The following is a 24376-nucleotide window of genomic DNA, read 5'->3' as shown; positions in this document are numbered from 1 at the left end:
CTCAATACTACAAAGCCTGTTCAAGTTTACCATCAGACCCCACCACATTATAAAAACAGCAAGTGACCGTATTTCCACAGCAAATGAGTTTGTTCCCACCACATGCAATATTCAATAACAAAACACCATCAGCGATCACAAACAAAACACATTCCAGAACTTTCTTTATGCAGCCACAAATACAAACAAAAAGGGATATGAGCAAAGGTAAATTTGAAAACTGGAAAAAATGGTGAAGGGTCATAGACTTGAGAAATAATTTTAGTCTGTATATTGAAACCAAAACAAATTTGATCTTGAAGTTGTAGAAATGATGTTAGAGACAACACTATTCATCTTCCAAAAGATGTTAACATTTTTATTAACTAGCTATCTGTGGAGATCTATAAATTTGATTTATTCTCTAAAACCCAGAGTTCTATTTTGAATTATTTTTCTTCCAGTTTAAGGGACACAGTCAGATTCAACTGTCTTTCCCTGTGTTACTAGCACCCTGTAAGATGATTAAAATAAAACTCAAGCATAATAGTTTTTACTATTTATGCCATTTACTTTTTGTTCTTCAAACAACTTGGATAAAAAGAGTCTGGTCAGCATCACTTTTTTATGTAGTCAGTTCCACTTTCTAGTTCTAGTACACCAGCAGAGTGGTGCTGTGTTTGGATTCCCTTTTGGTGTTTTTAAAATATTCTTTTTAAAGACAACACATACAATCCTACATTTGGGACCTACATTACCAGAAGACATCCTTTTAAAGGTATCTTGGATAGAGACTACATCAAATTAAGACTGGGGAAATAAAAAAGCCACAGATTAATGCCTTCATTTTCAGGTGTGAGTTTAGTGCTCATGAAAAATGTCTGACAGCCATGGAGACCAAAATTCTCTATCTGCAAAAAAGAAATTCAGCACAGGTATAAGCTCCTCTGTACTGTACCACTAATGTCTCAACCCTGACCTGGGGAAGCAATCCCAACGTGGGTGTGGAAAGGATAATTCCCCATACATGATCATTCATTGTTTGGTAGTTCTGATGAAACTGCAGTGTGTGCCAATTAACACCAACTGTGCTGTTTTTTTGTGAGAAAAAACACTATTTGTCCACTGGGACTTAGAATGACCACATAATTTATTTCAGGTAGGCCAGGCAGATATCAAGGATAACAATTTTTATTTACTGCTAATCTGGACTGGATAGTAACTTTCAATTAAGTGGAGAAAAGGCCCACTCCATGAGTTAATACAGCGGTAATCCCCCTGGATAATGCTTTTACACAGTTAAATAAAGTGAACCTGTTTTGTTTTGAAGTTATTGATCAGAACCCATTATCTTAACAGGTAACAAAGTTTGAGATGAGTATATGAAATGGAACAAATTTTAGTTTCTCACCTGGCACTCAACTAGAGTTTTCCTGTTCTTGTCAACAGAGTCAGATAGTAATCCTTATCCCCACTGCAGCTCCCACTTTTTGGATGTCTATTAAGTTTATGATGTCTTCTTCCTACAAGAGAACACAGCTGTAATTTAGAAACAAGAGTATAGAGAAAGGAATAGTTTCATTACTAGGGTTTTCCAGGGACCATGCCATTGGAGAGGCGCAAATACAAAACTGAGTTACCCCAGCATTGTGTTTTGAACTTTTCTGAGTTTTAACTACATAACCTCTATTTCAGATTTGTAATATGCCATCTGGAATCTCTAAGCTAGAGAACTCCATGTACTACATAAAGCCTACACAATTATCATATGGCTAGAAATTTCCCAGAGTCTCGCTGAAACATGGAAAGGTAAAATTCAAGTTTGCATTTTAATAACCTCTCTTCGCCCCAGAAAGCGAAACAGGTTTAACCTTGGATGTAACTCCATAAATAGGTGTTATATAATCATCTGAAACAGGAAAATATTTGTCCCTAATTGTTTGACTTAAACTTGGAAATATTACAGAGGCATCAGCAGTTAATGCTGCAACAAGCTTCTCAAATTTATAACTGAACTGAAACCTTTCACTGATTAAATTTAGTCTCCATGTCTAACAAAGTTGTTCAAGATTCATCTGAATTTTTTTAGGGCATTGTCTGCTTAGATACTTTCTACTTAGTATAGCTAAATTAGCCCCCACCACATTTTTTTATTTATTTTTTAATTTTATTTTATTATTTATTTTTTCCAATGTGCATTACTTTACCTTTATCCACATTAAATTTCATTTGCCATTTTGTTGCCCAATCACTTAGTTTTGTGAGATCTTTTTGAAGTTCTTCACAGTCTGATTTGGTCTTAACTATCTTGAGCAGTTTAGTATCGTCTGCAAACTTTGCCACCTCACTGTTTACCCCTTTCTCCAGATCATTTATGAGTAAGTTGAATAGGATTGTTTCTAGAACTGATCCTTGGGGAACACCACTAGTTACCCCTCTCCATTCTGAAAATTTACCATTATTCCTACCCTTTGTTCCCTGTCTCTTAACCAGTTCTCAATCCATGAAAGGATCTTCCCTCTCATCCCAGAACAACTTAATTTATGTAAGAGCCTTTGGTGAGGGACCTTGTCAAAGGCTTTCTGGAAATCTAAGTACACTATGTCCACTGGATCCCCCTTGTCCACATGTTTGTTGACCCCTTCAAAGAATTCTAATAGATTAGTAAGACATGATTTCCCATTACAAAAACCATGTTGACTTTTGCCCAACAATTTATGTTCTTCTATATGTCTGACAATTTTATTCTTTACTATTGTTTCAACTAATTTGCCCGGTACGGATGTTAGACTTACTGCCCTGTAATTGTCAGGATCATCTCTAGAGCCCTTTTTAAATATTGGCGTTACATTAGCTATCTTCCAGTCACTGGGTACAGAAGGTGATTTAAAGAACAGTTACAAACCATAGTTAATAGTTCCGCAATTTCAAATTTGAGTTCTTTCAGAACTCTTGGGTGAATGCCATCTGGTCCCGGTGACTTGTTACTGTTAAGTTTATCAATTAATTCCAAAACCTCCTCTAGTGACACTTCAATCTGTGACAATTCCTCAGATTTGTCACCTACAAAGGATGGCTCAGGTTTGGGAATCTCCCTCAGCTGCAAAGACTGAAGAAAAGAATTCATTTAGTTTCTCCGCAATGACTTTATCGTCTTTAAGTGCTCCTTTTGTATCTCGATCGTCCAGGGGCCCCACTGGTTCTTTAGCAGGCTTCCTGCTTCTGATGTACATAAAAAACAGTTTTTTCAAGTAATCAGTTGATTTCAAGTAAATTAGCCAACACCAATTCAGTTTTTCATCGTTCTCAAGCACTCTTTCGCAGTGTGACTTTGAGAAGTGTCACTTCTGCTCATTTACTGGAAACGACATATCCTCAGTTTTGTCCTGCCCATTCAAAATTGTATCATCAATATCAGCAGAGTTTAGGATCGCTGGCCATAAAGCAGCATCTGATTTATCAATCTGTGGAATGCAATTTCTCTCACTGCTGTTTCCGTCATCGTCCGAGAAAGATCTTTCTTTATTGTTTCTCTCCTTTTCACGTTAACTAGGTTTTTCTTTGTCATTACTCTTCTTTTCATGTGAGCCACATTCTTCTTTATCATCACTCTCCTTTATGCCACCAGGAAAACTGGACAATTCTCCATCACTTTCCTATATTTTTTCCTTATCTTCAAGCAAATCTGCTAATTCCTTAGTAATAGGACTTCCACCAGTTACGCTTCTTTCCTCAATTTCTTCTGCACTGGGACAATTGCTATTGCCTAAAGCCCGGTCTATGTTTTTCTGTTTCAGATATTTTCCCATCAAATTTGCCCATTGCTGCAAACTAGATTGCAACTGAACTTTTGGCTTCCTATATTGAGCTTCTGAAGGCTTCTTTGGGAATACCTGATAGATACATTTATTTATCAAACATTTTACTTCAAATATCCTATTTTCCGTGCCCCAGCATCCCGATTCCAGCACTCCTAAGCATGCCACTCCAGGCGGTTGCGTGGGTCGCCTGCCCCTAAATGTGACCCTGCCTGCACATCATGGCCCCAGAGGCAGCAGTGGCTGCTGCACTGCCTCCTTTCTTCCGCTTAGGATTGCCACAGATTTTTATTTATTTATTTATTTATTAAAAAAGACATCCAGGCTTGTTAAATGGTACCCGGACGCACAAGCTAAAACCCAGGCTTGTCCGGGTGAAAACTGGACAGGTGGCAACCTTAGTCTTCAGGTGCCTAAATTCCTTTGAAAGTCTGGCCCCATGTCCCTCAAGTTTTTCAAAATGGTAGATCTCATTCTCTCCCATGTGTTTTTTATTCATAAACTAGAAAAGGAAAACAAGCTTTCCTGCTTATTCAAGTACCAATCCATTTCTGAATTTTGAATTAACTACTAGGCCAAGTGAAGAAAAATATTCTCTCTGCATGTGCTAGCTAAACTGACACCAAAAGTAATTAAACCAAAAGCGTTTCTGCACACAGAAACTTACATTTGGAAAAAGGTAAATACCAGCATTTGTTTTACTGAAAAGAGTGAAAATAATATACTTCATGCAGTACATGACACTGTGACTTTTCCAAGCCTGATTTGAAGATTGTTTCCCCCATGATTCTGCATCTAATTAAAGCAGCACTCTATAACTCATTAAAATTTGTTGAGGGGTCATTTATGCAGCATGTTTTTATTATTAATCTAAATTATTTTAATAGATAATAAATTTAGGCTTTAACATAGGTTGTCAGTTTCAAATTTAATTTTAAACAGATTTTTTAAAAGAATATATTCAACTTAAAACAAAATCCAATTTAAATAAAAATATCCGCTTTTTTAAATAAATAGATTTTTATACACTCTGGGCAGGTCTGTCAGAACATGACGTACTTCTGTTCTGGCATTGTCTTCCAGCTCTGCTCTTCAGAGTTCCCCAGTCAGTCCCTGATGCTGGGGAGGCTGAGTAGATAGTATATGGCCTAATCCTCCTCCCAAGTGCTGTTCCCTACCTATGCCCAGCACAATATTAAAATAAAACACACCTTAACTTTTCCCATACAAAAGTATGAGGTCAAAGAAAAGTTGCACACTACACGGATTAGTAAAAACCTCAATCATTTGTTTTTCATTTGAGAGTGATTGTGATGAGCACACTGACTGATTCCAGGTTAGAAATTAGAATGCATTTGCGTTTGGGCAGTCCATTTACCTGGTAACATCTAGGAATAGGTTAGTGTGGTCATGACTGCTGACTTAGCAAGCGATTTCTTTGATTTTTAGTAACTGCAATAGTTGAGTGTGTGCTTGACTGAACTACTGCAGTTCAAATATTGTTTATGCAACCTCCATTATTGCAGTTTTTTCACTGCCGAACCTGAGAGCGGAGGAATGGGACACAAAACGTACATCTTTAAAAATCTGCACTGCAGGAATTCATGAAAATTGATGATTATTGAATTAAAACTGGAAAATCCGTAGAGAATCTTCAGTACAGTCATCTAGCAGTACATCAACGGATAAATGTAACTGGTACAAGATACCAGCCACCAAGAGCTCTGGATTTCAATCAGCATAACCAACCCAGTTTTTGATTACAGATCAGTTAATATTTATGAAGTGCTTTGAAGATGAAACACTGAGTGGTATTATTAAGAACTTTTTTCCACATGGCCTGGGAAGAACAGATATGAGCAATATACTGTATATACTCACTCATAAGCTGGTTCGTTTATAAGCCAACCCCCCACAAGATGGATAAGTAAAAATGGAAAATTTTTATAACCTGTTCATAAGCCGACCCTATAATTCAGGAGTCAGCAAACTTTGGCTCCCGGGCCATCAGGATAAGCCACTGGTGGGCTGAGATGGTTTTTTACCTCGAGCATCCGCAGGCACAGAGGTAAACCTAAGTAAACAAAGTGTCCCAGCGCGCCAGCTGCTTACCCTGACAGGCCGGGACAGCAACTGGTGGGGAAATTTTTGGGGCGGGAGAAGCTGGGGGTCAGTGGAGTAACCTCTGTGACCACCCCCCACATGACCCCACCCCTAGCCAGGGACCCCCACATTCTCCCCATCCCTTCCCTTCCCACCGTATCTGGGGAGGGCCAGGGTAGGATGTCTCTGGCCTGGCTGGAGCTGCTCTAGCAGGCTGGGCAGCGTGGCCGCAGTCTGCTCCAGCGGCCCAGACCGTCGCAGCCACAGCATGTTCCAGCAGGCTGGGCCGGGCGGCGCGACCACAGCCTGCTCTGGGGGGCGGGGCTGAGCGGCACGGCTGCAGCTTGTCAGCCCCAGAGCTGCAGCTGCTCCGGAGGCTGGGGGATGAGCAGCATGACCAGAAGCAGAGAGACTCCGGCCCCGCCTCTTCCCTTCTGGCTCTGCTGCCTCCCCTTGCTCCCTCTATTGGGGGGAGGGGCTGTGTCCCACCTCTCCCTCTCTATACCCGTTCATAAGCCGACCCCCTTATCTGGTGCTTCCCTTTTGGACTAAAAAAATTTGGCTTCTGAACAAGTATACACAGTAATCATCTCTCTAAAAAGATGGGAGTACTATGTTTGTGCCTAAGACTTAGTGAATTTCAGATCTTTTAATTAACTTGAAAAATTTATGATTTCAGTGCCTTACTATATTCTTGCAGCTGAGAATGAGATTTCATGCAATAGTCCTGGTTTCTTACTAGAAATAATGGGCACTATATACTGAAGTAATTTCTTTTTAAAAAACGGACTCATCATTGGATCCTGGGATGAGCAGTTGGGTTCATTATGAAGACTGATAACTTTTTGAGATAGAGTGTCAAAGTTAGAATTAGAGTTATTTTTATATACAGAAAAGAGAAAAACCTTAGCTACAAAATTTCAACTTTAAGTCAATAATTAGCAGGTTTGAAAAGTCAGTTTGCAGAATGCTTTGGGATTCCTAGAACATTTAGGAAAAAGGTACATATTAAAAAACATAATAGCAATTAGGAGTAGAGATAGGGACTGGACAAGTGGTCCCCAAACTTTTCCTCTCATGCCCCCCCACCCTTTACCAGTAATAGAATGCATCTCACACCCGCCCCAGACCGGGACAGGAGGTGAGATTAGGCTGTGGCTGGGACCCGGCAGCTGAGCTGCAACCAGGAGTGAAACCAGGGCCGCAGCTACGGCCAGGGGCTGAGCAAAGCAGAGCTGAGTGGCACTCCTTGCCTGCCCCCCGGTGGGGGCCGGCCCAGGCTCTGCTGCATCCCACCCCCCCAGACTTATTTCCATGCCCCCCTAAAGGGATGCGACCTGCAGCTTGGGGACCACTGAACTAGACAATGCAAAAGTATGAAAAGACTGTGGCAAAATGGAACACTCACTTCATATTTTGCATTAAACGCAATGAAAGGGGTCCCAGACAACTAACTTTATTCTTAATATTCTTCCACCTGTTTCTATTTAATACCTGATTTCCATTAATAAGGATTTTTTTAAATCTTTCCAAAAGACTGGTGCTAAAACTTTGTAATACAGTCGAGAAATTTTTTCTGGACGAAGTAACAAGTATTCCACATTATTACTGCCTAAGAAGTCACACACTGGAGAGATCCACCATTCCTCCAGGAGAACAGAAGACAGCTGGAGTCACTAGGTAGTTTCCCATTGCTTAGCACACCCAGCATGGAAATAAAGGAAGAAACTCAGAGCAGAACACAGATTCCATGTGTGGCAGTAAGCATCTAACTATATTACCATGCTGAAACTTAACTTTTGTTTATTTGCAACTTATAAGTAAGAATACGATTTTGTCAAGGAGGTCACGGCTTCCATGACTTTAACAGATCTCCATGACTTCCACCTTAAGTTTCATCCCTCCCCACCCCCACGTGGCGGCAGGGCTCCAGCTTGGGCAGTCAGCCCCACCCCCACAGCTTCAAAAATAATAATATAAAGTAAGCACTGCACACTTTGTATTCTATGTTGTAACTGAAATAAATTTAATAATGAAGAAAAACATTCAAAAATATTTATAATACATTTAAATTGTTATTCTATTAACAGTGTGATTCAAACTGAAATTAATTGAGTTTTTTTATCTCACAATTGCAATTTTTTTAAATCGTTTGACAGCTCCAGAAGAAATAGTTCTGTGCTAGTAGTTTATATTTCATTATGTAGTTTCTATGAAAGATTAAAAACATACACTGCTTCCGTCAAAGTGCTTGGGCTGAAATTGGGAAAAAGCATCATCACTTGCCCCAAAACCTCAGCCATGCTGAACACAACACCATCAACTGCCTCAGGAACAACTCCCTGAAAAAGCACAGGAATAGATCTGTACAGACAGATGCCTAGAATCCCGACCAGGGATATTCTATTTGCTACCTAAGATCCATAAACCTGGAAATCCTGGACATCCCATCATCTCAGGCATTGGCACCCTAATATCAGGATTGTCTGGCTATGTGAACTCGCTCCTCAGGCCCTACGCTACCAGCACTCGCAGCTATCTTCGAGACACCACTGACTTCCTGAGGAAACTACAATCCATTGGTGATCTTCCAGAAAACACCATCCTGGCCACCATGGATGTAGAAGCCCTCTACACCAACATTCCACACAAAGATGAACTACAAGCTATCCAGGAACAGTATCCTCGATAATGTCACGGCAAACCTTTGTGACTTTGTCCTCACCCACAACTATTTCACATTTGGGGACAATATATACCTTCAAGTCAGCGGAACTGCTATGGGTACCCACATGGCCCCACAGTATGCCAACATTTTTATGGCTGAATTAGAACAACGCTTCCTCAGCTCTTGTCCCCTAATGCCCCTACTCTACTTGTGCTACATTGATGATATCTTCATCATCTGGACACATGGAAAAGAAGCCCTTGAGGAATTCCACCATGATTTCAACAATTTCCATCCCACCATCAACCTCAGCTTATACCAGAAACCTACTGACCGCTATACTTACCTACATGTCTCCATCCAGAACACACCACATGATCCATTGTCTACAGCCAAGCTCTAAGATACAACCGCATTTGCTCCAATCCCACACACAGAGACAAACATCTACAAGATCTCTATCAAGCATTCTTAAAACTACAATACCCACCTGCTGAAGTGAAAAAAACAGATTGACAGAGCCAGAAGAGTACCCAGAAGTCACCTACTACAGGACAGGCCCAACAAAGAAAATAACAGATCGCCACTCACCGTCACCTTCAGCCCCCAACTAAAACCTCTCCAGCGCATCACCAAAGATCTACAACCTATCCTGAAAGATGATCCCTCACTCTCACAGATCTTGGGAGACAGACAAGGCCTCGCTTACAGACAGCCCCCCCAACCTGAAGCAAATACTCACCAGCAACCACACACCAAAAACACTAACCCAGGAATCTATCCTTGCAACAAAGCCCGATGCCAACTCTGTCCACATACCTATTCAAGCGACACCATCATAGGACCTACTCACATCAGCCACGCCATCAGGGGCTCTTTCTCCTGCACATCTACCAATGTGATATATGCAATCATGTGCCAGCAATGCCCCTCTGCCATGTATATTGGCCAAACCAGACAGTCTCTACACAAAAGAATAAACGGACACAAATCTGACATCAGGATTCAGAACATTCAAAAACCAGTAAGAGAACACTTCAACCTCTCTGGTCACTCAGTAACAGACTTAAAGGTGGCAATTTTGCAACAGAAAAAGCTTCAAAAACAGATTCCAGTGAGAAACTGCTGAACTTGAATTAATATGCAAACTAGATACCATTAACTTAGGCTTGAATAGAGACTGGGAATGGCTGAGTCATTACACAGATTGAATCTATTTCCTCATGTTATGTATCCTAACGCCTCTTGTCAACTGTCTGAAATGGTCCATCTTGATTATCACTACAAAAGTTTTTTTTTTCCTCCTGCTGATAATTGCTCATCTTAGTTAATTAGCCTCTTAGAGTTGATACGGCTACTTCCACCTTTTCATGTTCTGTGTGTGTGTGTGTACATATATATAGATACACACACACATATCTCCGTACTATATGTTCCATTTTATGCATCTGAAGAAGTGGGCTGTAGCCCACGAAAGCTTATGCTCAAATAAATTTGTTAGTCTCTAAGGTGCCACAAGTACTCCTGTTCTTTTTGCGGATACAGACTAACACGGCTGCTACTCTGAAATCTAGAGTTATCAGACATAGTTAGTGTTTTGGTATTCTACTGAATAGTGCCTCCTAACTGATTATGTCAAAACTTTTACAAATTTGTGTCTAATTTCCATGCGATTCTTTTAAAGTGATAACATAGTCATAGTAGGCGTCAGCATGTTAGAGTGGCAAGAATCTACCACAGGGGTGGCAACGTTTGGCAAGCAGCTCGCCAGGGTAAGCACCCTGGCGGGCTGGGCCAGTTTTATTTACCTGCTGACGTGGCAGGTTCAGCCAACCATGGCCCCCACTGGCCGCGGTTCGCCGTCCCGGGCCAATGGGGGCGGCGAGAAGCGGCGCGGGCGAGCGATGTGCTGGCCGCGGCTTCTCGCCACCCCCATTGGCCCAGGACGGCGAACCGCGACCAGTGGGGGCTATGGTTGGCTGAACCTGCCACGTCAGCAGGTAAATAAAACTGGCCCAGCCCGCCAGGGTGCTTACCCTGGCGAGCTGCTTGCCAAACGTTGCCACCCCTGTGGTAGATTCTTGCCACTCTAACATGCTGACGCCTACTATGACTATGTTATCACTTTAAAAGAATCGCATGGAAATTAGACACAAATTTGTAAAAGTTTTGACATAATCAGTTAGGAGGCACTATTCAGTAGAATACCAAAACACTAACTATGTCTGATAACTCTAGATTTCAGAGTAGCAGCCGTGTTAGTCTGTATCCGCAAAAAGAACAGGAGTACTTGTGGCANCGGCCAGCACATCCCTCAGCCCGTGCCACTTCCCGCCGCCCCCATTGGCTCAGGACGGCGAACCGCGGCGAGTGGGGGCCGCGATCGGCCGAACCTGCCACATCAGCAGGTAAATAAACTGGGTCGGCCCACCAGGGTGCTTACCCTGGCGAGCCGAACGTTGCCGACCCCTGATCTACCACATCAGTAGATAAAGGATCACAAGTTTTTCATGAACACCTAATAAAGTTATTTATGTGAAAAGATTAACCCATTTGAGGTCCCGTCCATTCCAAACCATTCAGGAAGAGTTCTAGCCGTTAAATATGTTTGCAAATCAATTTCTGGACCGCTTTAGAAATCTATCAAGAGATTATCTTCCCATCCTCCCATATTACAGGGACTACAAAGAATGCTGTTATCAGTAGACTCTTCTGCCCAATCAAAAGCTTTAGAGCTAGAAATGTGATTCACAGCTCAGACATGCAGCACCTCACACCCCAAGAAAGGGAAGAGATCATTTTCAAAATGCTGACAAAACTGGGGCAGATTTCCCAATAGCATACCGAATATAAATACATAGCTTTTCAAACAGAAATAATTTAAATCACAATCTGAAAACGCATGCATCACCATTGATGTTTCTATTTACTATAAATATATTTGATATAAACAGATTGAACAAAAAAACAAAGATACATATTTGTCAAATGTACTAGACCTTTTACCAATAGCCAAATACTACTAAAAATATTTAACCTACAAAAGCTGGTGAAATCTATTGAATAAAATTAGCTGACTACTATTCTATACTATTATTTTTGCTCATTATACCTCCTTTCCTAGCTTCACTCCACTTTCTTTCCTATATAGGTCTCCTTCCTCTCTATCCCCCACCTGCCTGTTACCTGAAGTGTTTTTTTCCTGTTTTTCCCCTTCCCCTCCTTAGCCCATTCCCTACACTGTGTTCTGCTTCTTTCCCTGTCTTGCTTCTCAAGTATTACATAAATAGCTGCACTGAAAGCTGCCAAGACAAGTCAGTTTTCACTCACTGCTGCTGCTGCTTGACAAAGCAGTGAGTAAGTGTAAAGTCATTGGGGATAGCTCCAGACTCTGAAAGACAACACATGACCAGTTTATGCTCCACTTGTATTTGGAAGGTTCAATATCAAGGATAAGGGCACTTTCAGAGGTTTATTTCTTTAAAGACGAAACCATAGGGATATGCTCACCAGGAATATTTGTTAAATATAATACAAAAGTGCTGCTGTGCACCATTGGGCAACTGCATGCTTCACCCCAGAAGAGCTGCATTTCAGCTGTCAGTAGAGTGACTCTTACATAGATAACATTGCTACAAAACCAGAAAAGGTCACTGCTGCCAGTTGACATGAACTTGCAAACAGGGCTGCCTGTGATTATTTACTGTGGTAGCAGTATCCCTATTAGCATTGAAAACCATACAGTCTGTGGACTCCAAGAACAGAACATGACAGCAATAGTGTTATAGGAGCATTTGAGCCTCTTGCAGCAGTTCTCATTCCTTGCACCAGGTCTAATAAGGCACCATGGCATTAAAAACAATAAATTTACAATAACCATCAATCTGTGTAGATGCTTTACTGATTAACCACATGAACTACTGCAGCTCTTGCCCCTCCTCTCCTGTTCACAACAAAGTCATTAAGTCCGGCTGAATGGAGATTGCAAGCTCTTTCACGCGGTAGCAACGCACTCACTTGTTTCTGCAAGCTACCCAAGGCGCGTTTGGGGGGGGGGGGGTTAGAAATAATAAAGATCAGCACAGAACACTGTCCATTAGCGACTCCCAAGAGGCGGCACAACATGCTGTCACCCAGGCCCTTGGGACAGGCTTAGGCACCTCGAAGGTAACAGGCCAGGGGCAGGGAAGGGGTTACCGCTCTCTACATAAAGGGGTAGGCCACCAAAAGCCGCGACACTTCCCCAGCGGCCCGCATCCCTAACACTTATCCCGCAGCCCCCTCCCAGCTCCCTGGGGCCTCTCACCAGCGTCCCGGCAGCCCGGTTCTACCCCTGCACCCGGCCCCGCTCATCGCCTCCTCACCCAGTGCCGCGCGGGCCCAGCCCGAGGCCGGGGAAAGGCCCAGGAGCCAGACCAATTCACGGGAGGGCCTACAGCCTACGCCCCCGAGTAGCCTCTACTCTTACCTGGGGCTGAGACCCTTCCGCCGCCGCTCCACGTCCGCTGCGGGCCGCGATGAATCAGCCGGATTTCATTCAAACCCAGTCCGCCCAGGCCTCCCGAAAACACTTCCGGGTTCAGAGGGCACCTCCCGGTTTCTGTTCCCATCCCAATAGCTTGGTGGGGTCAGACCCATGGCAACGTAGCCCCGCCCCCACCATGCCTCCGAGTCGCGCGGAGCTTCCCTCCCCCAAGCTCCCTGGAAGAAGCCGAGGCGCGCGCGGGGCTAGGCTGCCGGCTGGCAGTACAGGCCGCCGCTCGCGCCCTTGCCGCTGGAGGGGCCTTCTCCCGCCTCTGCCGTAAGCTGGAGCGAGGAAGTTCGTCCAGGCAGCACTGGTTCCCGCTCGATGGGGGCAGGCCGTGGCTGGCTCCATGTAATGATGCTTTGCGGGCTCCCCGCTGTTCTGTTCTGGGGGCGGGGGTGAAAGTAACTTAAAGGACTTACCCATATGCAAGGCGGCTGGGACAGGGTCTTGGGCAAGGGGGGGGGGCCCTCTGGGCACCTGGAAGGGGCGGGGCCTCGGGCAGAAGGGGTGAGGCTGGGGCCAGACTTCCCCAGCCAGCCCTTCAATGATGCCCGGGGCTCTGGCCTCTTTTAGATCAAGCCCCAGGGCTGCTTCTGCTTTTGTCCATTCCCCCTCCCCGAGGCCCTGCTGTGGCTGTGTACTGGCAGCCACTTTCTTACTGGTTCGCTGTAGCGGCTTACTTTCCCCTCTGGGTGGGGGCCACTGATTGTTCCCTTTGTGCCTTCCCCCAGGTGTTAGAAGGGTGCAGCTGGCCCTCCACAGCAAAAGTGCTGCCCAACCATAGTCCTGTTGGGCACCTAGAAACGCCTGACAGCAAAAGGAAGCAATCAGTTCCAAAACTCAGCGAGAGGCGCATTTCACAAGTACTTAATCCACCTGATACAAATGTGTAGATGGCCCCAAGTTATTCAGATTAATCAGCACGACGAGGAACTTCACAAGCTAGGTGAATGGGCACCACATTAAAAGTGAAATTCCATGTCAATCTATGAAAAGTGATGCATAGTGGAGGGAAAAATTTAAACTACTCAAACACTTTGTGGTGTTCTAAATAAATTTACTGTATCGGCACAAGAGAGGGGTGTGGGCATTACTGTATACAATTCAATGAAAACAGTTGCTTAATATGTAGCTGCAGGTAAAAAAAACCTAACAAGATGTTAGGAAGCATAAGGGGATGGTAAATAATACAAAGAATATTTTAATGCTTTTATATAAATCAATGGTGCAGGTTCATCTGAAATACTGTGTACAGTACTGGTCATTTCATCTCAGAAAGAATATTGCAGAACTGGCAAGGGTTCAGAGAAGAGCATGGAAATGATAAAATGCTTGAGAAAACTCTCATATGAAGAGATAATGAAGAGATGAAGATTGTTTACCTTTAAAAGGAGACAAATAAGAGGGGACATGATAAATTATATAAAATAATGAATAGTCTAGAGAAGGTAAATTTGCAACTTCTGTTCTCCTTATCTCATAACACAAGAACAAGGGGACATTCATTGATATTAAAAGGTGGGAAATTCAGAACTGATAAAAGGATTTTTTTCACACAACATCTAATTAACCTGGAACTTGCTGCAACAGGAAGCTGTTGAGGCCAAGAACTTAACGAGATTCAAAAAGGCATTGGATATTTACACAGATATCAAGAATATCTGGAGTTATAATTAATTACAACAAATTTTGAAAGAGATATTAAACCTTACACCTTCCTCTGAAGCATCTGGTACTGGCCAGTGACAGAGACTGGATACGGGACTAGACAGATTTTGAGCCTGATCCAGTATGGCAATTTCTATTTTCCTACAGCTGTCCCTGAGATCGCTGCAGTGGTTACATACAAGGCTAGTATTATGATTTGTGGAGTCCCAGGCTATCTTAGAGCCTGAAGCAAAAGTAGTTGAGGATGCTCAGCAACTCACAAGATGGAAAATTAAAGGGAAGCAGGAGAAGAGGAGTCATGCTATAAACTGTACTTAAGTAGCCTCAGCAACACACATTCTGATTCTCTCCTTTTAAGGCCCTGTAACAACCTTATCTGAAATCTTATACTGCCATGTGGACACAGTAGCTCTGATACTAAGTGCTCAAAGTATGGCGATGAGCATGGTATAAATGAACAGAGACATGACTTAGCTAGACACATGCTAATTAGTGAGATAATCATTATTTTAAAGCAATCTTATAGTTTTCCACTCTATGCTTGTCCAGATCTTTCCCACTCCAAAGGACTTCAGTGAGTTAAAATGTGTCCTTATTTCTTCCAAATGTCCTCATATATAGATTTCAAATGTTGGTTCACTACCTGAAGTGATCATAGAATCATAGAAGATTAGGGTTGGAAGAGACCTCAGGAGGTCATCTAGTCCAACCCCCTGCTCAAAGCAGGACTAACCCCAACTAAATCATCCCATCCAGGGCTTTATCAAGTTGGGCCTTTAAAACCTCTAAGGATGGAGATTCCACCACCTCCCTAGGTAACCCATTCCAGTGCTTCACCACCATCTTAGTGAAATAGTTTATCCTAAAATCCAACATAGACCTTCCCCACTGCAACTTGAGACCATTACTCCATGTTCTGTCATCTGCCACCACTGAGGCCTGGTCCACACTAACCCCCCACTTCGGACTAAGGTACGCAAATTCAGCTACGTTAATAACGTAGCTGAATTCGAAGTACCTTAGTCCGAACTTACCGCGGGTCCAGACACAGCAGGCAGGCTCCCCCGTCGATGCCGCGTACTCCTCTTGCTGAGCTGGAGTACCGGCGTCGACGGCAAGCACTTCCGGGATCGATCCCAGAAGATCGATCGCTTACATCCGGACCAGGAAGTAAGTATAGACGTACCCTGAGAACAGCCTTGCTCCATCCTCTATGGAACCTCTCCCACACCCCCCTTCAGGTACTTGAAGGCTGCTATCAAATCCCCTCTCACTCTTCTCTTCTCCAGACTAAATAAACCCAGTTCCCTCAGCCTCTCCTCATAAGTCATGTACCCCAGCCCCCTAATCATATTCGTTGCCCTCTGCTGGACTCTCTCCAATTTGTCCACATCTTTTCTGTTGGAGGCGGGGGGGAAACTGGATGCAATACTCCAGATGTGGCCTCACCAGTGTGCTGAATAGAGGGGAATAATCACTTCCCTCGATCTGCTGGTAATGCTCCTACTAATGCAGCCCAATTTGCCGTTAGCCTTCTTGGCAACAAGGGCACAAGGTTGACTCATATCCAGCTTCTCATGCACTGTAATTCCCAGGTCCTTTTCTGCAGAACTGTTGCTTAGCCAGTCAGTCCCCAGCCTGTAGCAGTGCATGGGATTCTTCCATCCCAAATGCATGACTCTGTACTTGTCCTTGTCAAACCTCATCAGATTTCTTTTGGCCCAATCCTCCAATTTGTCTAGGTCACTCTAGACCCTATGTGTATCCTCCAGCGTATCTACCTCTCCCCCCCCACAGCTTAGTGTCATCTGCGAACTTGCTGAAGATGCAGTCCATCCCATCATCCAGATCATTAATGAAGATGTTGAACAAGATCGGCCCCAGGACCAACCCCTGGGGCACTCTACTTGATACTGGCTGCCAACTAGACATTGAGCCATTGATCACTACCCGTTGAGCCCAACGATCTAGCCTGCTGTCTGTCCACCTTGTAGTCCATTCATCCAATCCATACTTCTTTAACTTGCTGGCAAGAATACTGTGGGAGACCGTATCAAAAGCTTTGCTAAAGTCAAAGTATATCACGTCCACTGCTTTCCCCATATCCACAGAGCCAGTTATCTCATCATAGAAGGCAATCAGGTTGGTCAAGCATGACTTGCCCTTGGTGAATCCATGTTGACTGTTCCTGATCACCTTCCTCCCCTCCACTTGCTTCAAAATGGATTCCTTGAGGACCTGTTCCATGATTTTTCCGGGGACTAAGTGATTTTCACTTATTTTTCTTGGGTCTAAGGCCAGTTCTATTAATTTATCACTGTAAACAAGCACAAGGAAGCTGGGGGGAGGGACAGTTTTAAAGCTGAAGTAGCTATTTTAACAAAAAGGAGGAAGTGTGCTTGTAATATTCTACTGAACTTCAAGCTAGAGCTATTCAAGTCTCACTGCACTTTAAGACTTCAAGGTTGCTTTTAGTTTTATCTCTCACAGTTCCTTATCTTCAGACAAACAGGAGAAGGAGCATCAAATAAACATCCTAAACCTCCGATGATTCTTTAAGAAACTGGACTGGTTTCATTTGGGTCAGAAATACTGCAAAACTAGTTTTTCACATTTGCTTGGTATTTCCACTGCCAAACCCAGCCAAATTCAGGAAGCACAGAGAGATGAAAAAAATACTTTAAAAAATGATTTTTGCCAAACTCTAGAAAGAGATTGATTTGAATTTTGAGCAAAAGTTGAAATAATTTGTTACTTAATCGGAACTAGTTCTCTCATGCTATTTTAGGTTTTCTCAAGTAGTTTCTAAATGACTACAGCATCCATACTTTCAATCTCCCAGGTCTTTTAAAATATAGAACTAGCCCCCAAAATAAGGGCACACCCAAAATTAGAAGCATCACGAGGGAATTTAACATGCTATACAGATATATATGACCTTCCTCTATAACATTCAGCATTTCTGATGTCAATTTGCACTAATAAACAGCCAGATAACAGCAGGTGCATGTGACAGAGGTAAATGTGTGCCTAATATGAGTATCTTGTCTCTTCAGAAATCTCCATTAAAATGCATTGTCTCCACCCTGCAGGTTTTTACAGGACTTGCATGACATTTTAACACATTTTAGCTGTCTTCACTGTATCTCATAATGAGATACATTTCAGAGGTATGTCTAAGTATCACATTCAGACAATAAGAGAATTTGCACCATGTTTCAATTAGACTATTAAAATCTCACTCATTTAACCTGGCAAAGCTTGGTCACTATGCTCCTGCCATGAGAATCTTGAGAATCTTCCAAGTTTTGACATGGTCAAAAGCCCATTTAAATAAAAGATAAAAGGTTTATTTTTTGCCTATAAAATTACAAGAGTCAGGTATGCTTTGAATTAGAGAAACTGGAATCTTATATACTTTTTCTTGATTTTTATTGAGCTCTTGATATTAACTCTTAGGTCTGGTCTATACTACCCGCCTGAATCGGCGGGTAGAAATCGACCTCTCGGGGATCGATTTATCGCGTCCTGTCGGGACGCGACAATCGATCCCCGAATCGGCGCTCTAACTCCACCAGCGGAGGTGGTAGTAAGCGCCGCCGACAAAAAGCCACAGAAGTCGATTTTGCCGCCGTCCTCACAACGGGGTAAGTCGGCTGCAATACGTCGAATTCAGCTACGCTATTCACGTAGCTGAATTTGCGTATCTTAAATCGACTCCCCGCTGTAGTGTAGATGTACCCTTAGACTCATGGAGATATATTTAAATTCAAGCATCGTACATCCCTAACAAGCCATGAATGTCATATGTAAACTCTCACTTCTCTTCAACTCATATCTCAAAGGAATATCAAATTTTTGGAGAAAGACCTGTGAAACTCTGCATTTCATGAAAGGAAAGAGGCCATCAGAGTTAATGGGTATAGCTGTTTTTTTTAAAGGGAAAAGTAACCTGCTGGGTTATATCCTTAGTTGATGTAAATCCATATAAATCCACTGATGCCCATGGAGCTGTGCCGATTTATGCCAGCTCAGGATTTGGCCCTTCATCTTTAAAATACAAAGTGAAAACAGACTTTCATTGTTATTCTTAATTACATTTCAAGACATAGTGTTGACTTTTTTAGATATACATTTATTGAAATTTTATAAATAAATATAGATACAGAACAAGAAAAAAGAGAAAATAGGAGAAATATTTACATTAGAAAGTACAGTGAATTAATTGGCTATATAAAGCCAATATCATAGTTGTTACTTATGACAGATGGTATTTTATATTTTGATATACAAAAGATATATTCTTAATCATATATGTCAAGGAGAAGAGACCATATGTTGTTAAACACTTCCAAATTGTCATTTAATATGAAGGGCACTCTCTGTAGTGCCACCAAATCCCTCACTGTTGTGGTCCAACTAGCATAAGTACATAGGAGAAGATTTCCATCATAAAATACCTATTGTTTAGGCTTTCACTGCAGCTTGGAGTAAAAATGCTCAAAATAATGTTCCTAATATGAATTTTACCTCTGATGAAATGTTAATCAGCCGGTTGTACAATGTGGTTGATTATATAAACTTTTCTGGAGGGGCCTGCTAGATTCCCTAGTTTTCCTCCAGACTTAAACATCCCCAGCTCTTTCAGACACTTCTTTGCAGTAATTCATCTTCTAACTGAAGAGAGGTGTGGCCTGTACTAAAGGAATGACAAACAAGTGCTGGTCGTTGTTTCCTGGAATCACTGAATACTGTCTCCTGCTAGGTCACTGGGTATAATTTTTTTTACTCCTTACCCATGTCATTTGACTGGGGCTAGGAAATAAAGACCTGACTGGATGGTTACCAGCATTTGGTGTGTTATGAGGGTATTTTTACATAAGGTCTGAAAATGGCAAAAACTGAGCCATTGAAGCCAACTAAATGAATATGGAAAGGAACCTATCCAAAAACTGGAGAGGAATGTGGAATCGGAGAGGACAAAGTCCTCCACACTGCAGGACCAAAGGCACTGGTGATATACATACATTCCAAGAGAAGGACTGCAAACTGCTAGATGAAGCCATTCAAAACTTTTAAGACTATTTTGATCCACACAAGAATGTCACTTGTGGGAAAGGCACATTTTTACAATAAACCAGCTGCCAGAGGAGCCCATTGACCATTGTTACAGATCTTCAGAAATAAAGCCAAATCATGTGAATTTGACCAGTTAACAGATGGACAAATTATTTGAGATATAAGTGATAACCAAGTCAAAACAAGGTTATAATGAGAAAAGAACAGTGGATATTTGCAGAACTAATGAAAACTGCTTCCCAACTGAAAGTGTTAGACTTCAGTTCTTTCACTGCTTGCTATCTAATTAAAAATGCATACCAAGGCATAAAGATAAAATACAAGAGTAAACAAATGGCAGAGACTAGATTTGTTTTCAATAAGCATAGATGCAATCACCCATGGCAAAAAGGTCCAACACAAGGAGCACAATGTTATGTGCACAATAAAAGCAACCATTCCGCAGAAGTGTGTTGGCTCTGTTCTCAGCACAAATTGAAAAGATATACAAAAGCATAATATATTCATGAACATACTGAAAGACAAAGCAATGATGATGAAAATGATGAAATGATGCAGAGAAAGAGGTTCTTGCCGAGTCTCATAATAAATTTACAAAATAAGGTTCTACAACGGATTAGTTGTGACTTCAAAAATAAATGAATCAACATTCCATTTCAAAATAGAAACTGGAGCTAACCTGCAATAAAATTCAGTCAGCTTATACAAAAAAATTAATGACTGCCTAGTGTTAAAACCAAAAGCTAAGGTTCTTTCATGTAGTGAGCACAAAATGAAACTAATGGGCAAAGCCACAGTAGCATACCTGCGTAAGCACAGATATCACAGTAGAGTTGCATTACCCTATGAGAATAGTTAAGGAGCATATGTCTATACTCCAAAACTATTTTCAGTTTTGACAAGGGTTATGTCAATTCTGATTTGATTCAAATAATATGTTTAATCAACTTATCTTCAGTATGGCTTCAGCACCTGATGTATAACAATCAGATCATTTGAGGATCTTTGAGGGTCTAGATGGAATAGAAGTTGATGAACTGCTGACTTGGAGTAAAAATGATCAACAACACAATGAGAGACTGATTAATGTTCTGAAGTGTATCTGAAGCTCTGTCTACACTACCACTTATGTAGGCAAAACTTATGTCACTCAGGGGTACAAAAAAACAACCACTTACACTGATATAAGTGCCAATATGGACAACACTATGTCAGCGGTAGAGCTTCTCCTGCCCACATAGCTACTGCCACTTGTTGGGGGTGGTTTAATTATGTCAATGGGAGAGCTCTTTCCCATCGGCAGTGCCGCGGTAAGCTCTTTAGTAGACACAAAACAACTCTAAATGGAACAGAAACAATTTTGCCAGATTTGGCTCAATGAGATTGCTTATGTAGTATATATAATCAGTGACAAAGGAGTTTTGGTGGACCCAAGAAAGGTAAAAAGCAATTGTACAAATCAAAAGACTGCAAAACAAGGTTTACAGAGATTCATGAGCATGTTAACATATCTAAACAAATGAATCCCTAAAATTTTTCACAATTAAATGCTCCACTCAGAATGATACTTGAGGATAGTACAGGAAGACACTGGCAAGAGAAAAGCTTTGGGGAATTTAAAGAATTTGTCACAGAAATGTCTATAATGAACTATTTTGAGATTAAGCAAGGGCTTAAGATCTGAATTGATTCAAGGTTGTGTGTCAGAGTTCAATATGCAATGATTCAAATAGGTTCTGTTACAGGATCCCTCACAGAACTTGTCAGCACCATTCAGAAAGCCAATTGCAGAGAGGTTGAATGTGATGCTACTGACCCTGTCCAACCTCTGCAATTCCATGAAGCTAGTGGGTGAGCTTGGCATCTGAAGTTTGATCCCTATGTGCTTCTGACATCTTTTGCTTCTATTAAATTGCTAGGCTAGATCAGAGAGGCAGTGCAGTCCAGTGGATAATGATCCTCTTCCTGGCTCTGCTCCTGACTGCTGTGTGACTTTGGACAAGTCAATTAATCTCTCCATCCCTCTGTTTCAGATCCTTAGTGGTTTATATATTTCAACTGTAAACTCTCTGAAGAAGGGAGAGTCTCTTAACTATGTATTTGTACAGTCCTCGCATGAGGGAACCTTGGTTGGGCTCTCTAGGTGCTACCATAGTACAAATAGTGAACAGTTTGCTAGATAAAGGTAGACATTTCTTTTCCTCAAGATCCCAACTAGGGAGGTCCACTGTCTTTGAAAATAGCTATTTAACATAGTAATATAAACAAATACTTTGTACTTTAATAAAGTCAGTTGTGAACTGAGACCCCTAGAAGAAATACGCAAGTAAAATGTGCCTGCCTGTAAATAAAAAAAAAATGTGTTTCTTGATGAGACACATTTTACTTACATATAGCTATACCAGTTTGTATAATTGTTGTCGGACATATTTGGTTTCATTTTTCTATGTTGATCACAATAAAAGCTGTAGTAAATGTTTAAAACACGATTATTTCATTTTCTTGATTACACCCATAAGATTTTTCTCATAAAAACTTTCTTAAAATATAATTTTGATGCTTCAGGAGTGGGTCCTCACTATATAAATAATTAACCTATTAATGTTAATGGGAAATATTGGGCGTGTAGGTAGAGAGCACTGGTCAAGTGAGGTATTTTAATAATATTGGCTATCTGCCATAAATAAAGACAGCAGCAATTTATCCCATCTCATGAGTTAGCTTGATTTGCTTGATTAATGCTTGCAAATGGATTTTAATTATATGTAGTAACAGTTGGTATTTGGAGACCTAAATATTTGGGACCATGTGGTGACAGTTTGAAGCTCCATTGTATGAAAGATCTAAAGAAACCCTCTTAACATTAGCGAGATTTCTAATTTCAACCAATTTTATAAATTGATATGCCTCCAAATTTCTCTCTGCATTTAAGGAGCTCTCTTTTTGTGTGTGTGTGTTACTGTCTAAGTACATTAATTTATGGTCACACTTCCACGGGGTCCAAGGTGTGGCCCATGGACTAAGTGAAGTGGCTCAAGAAAGCCATTCTCTCTCTGTAACTGCAGGCTGTCAGAAATTTGATCAGCTACAGATTTTTATTGCTAGGATAATCAAATAACAAAACATGTTTATTAATCTTCCTGGAATGTAGATGCAAATATTACGTTTGTGTAAATTTATTTTTGATCAAAGATTTGCAAATTTAGTTTGCTCATGGGAAGCCTCATGATGTGATAATATAACCTTCATTGTCATATAGTTTAAGTACCATTACTCTATTTCTTGCATAATTTGTGTTAAAAGTACATTTTATTTTATTATTGTGACATATTCAATTATACTAACCAATGGAGAAAGAATGGGCTCCCTTGTTTAGTCCTTTTGCATAAATGAAACATATTGAAGATTAGTGAGTGGTCACGGCATCTTCTAAACTATTATACAGAACCTGGTTTCCATTTACAAAACTGAGGGCTAAATCCAGATGAGTTAAGTATCATTTACTTAATTGAAAGTAAATGTAAAAAGCTTTCTCAGCTTCAAAGGAAAATGCTGAAACCAAGTAATTTTAAATGTACATGATTAGGTTTATAGTCATATTACTGGTGCCTAATTTGTGTGTGTGATGAACCTAATAAACAAAACACCTTTACAATCTAGGCTACAACAAAACCAACTAACATGATTGTAAAGATGTTCAATTATGTCTACAGGGATGTGTGAGGGTTTTTTCCAATAATGTTAGCTCACATGATTACGCTAACCTGACTGAAGAAAGCACCTTTTATTTGCTATCTAGACAGGCCCTTGGAGAAATTTTGATTTGCAGACTCCCAGTGCCTTTTGTCAGAGGCCAGCCTGCAGCAAAGCCATCCCCTGGCAATCCAGTGAGCACAGCTTACCCTGACAGAAGCTCTCTGGTTGACTGTACCACCTGATTGGCTGCAGGAGTCTCCGGCCTGATGCTTAGGCTTAGCAGCAGCAGCAGTCCAGTAGTGGCTCAATGCATTCCTAGCCTTGATCCTATCCCTGCCTCCGCTGTCTCTAGCCCTGCCCCTACCTGTCCCTGCTCCAGCCCCCAGCTCCTTCCTGACCTCTGATTCCCTCCTCTGCTACGCCTTCTCACTACAACTCCAGCTAATCCATTGGTTTAGGCTATGGTCTCTGACTCTTGGCTTCACTCCTTGACCTGCCCCATATGGATTCGGCACTAACTAGTAGGCCAGACTCTTGCTTCAGCCACTAGGCCAGGCCACCCACCGTTTGGTTGCTGACAGTTAGAGCAGCTGAAAAGATTGAACAACATGGGTAAGTGGCTGGACAGCCCTTCAGATGATTCTTCAGAGGCAGCCATGCCCCTGCCAGACACTGTGGGCTCTATAAACCCAAATTATGGCCTTGCGGACCCAAACTGCAGTCCTATAGGCACAAGCCATCCCACGCATAGCTGCTAGCCAGCTTCTAAGGAGCCGGAGAGTCAAATGCCTGACAAGTTTGATGGGGATGGTAACAAGTTCCATGGTTTCATGACCC

The 24376-nt window shown here is 41.8% G+C and overlaps 1 protein-coding gene across 1 annotated transcript in view; it reads right to left on the bottom strand.

The window, feature by feature from the left end:
• Positions 1 to 13187, bottom strand: part of PSMD14 (proteasome 26S subunit, non-ATPase 14) — a 61521-nt gene extending 48334 nt beyond the window's left edge. The window contains exons 1-2 of the mRNA XM_034785752.1: positions 13037 to 13187; positions 1391 to 1502 (exon numbers count right to left, since the gene is read on the bottom strand). The gene's annotated coding sequence lies outside the window, so the exon portion shown is untranslated. The remainder of the gene's footprint in view (positions 1 to 1390; positions 1503 to 13036) is intronic.
• Positions 13188 to 24376: the final 11189 nt, after the last annotated feature.

This window comes from Trachemys scripta, chromosome 11 (assembly GCF_013100865.1).
Source record: "Trachemys scripta elegans isolate TJP31775 chromosome 11, CAS_Tse_1.0, whole genome shotgun sequence".
Taxonomy (NCBI): domain Eukaryota; kingdom Metazoa; phylum Chordata; order Testudines; family Emydidae; genus Trachemys; species Trachemys scripta.
The sequence above is the reverse complement of the archived record's forward strand: the minus strand, read 5'-3'. Positions and strand labels throughout refer to the sequence as shown.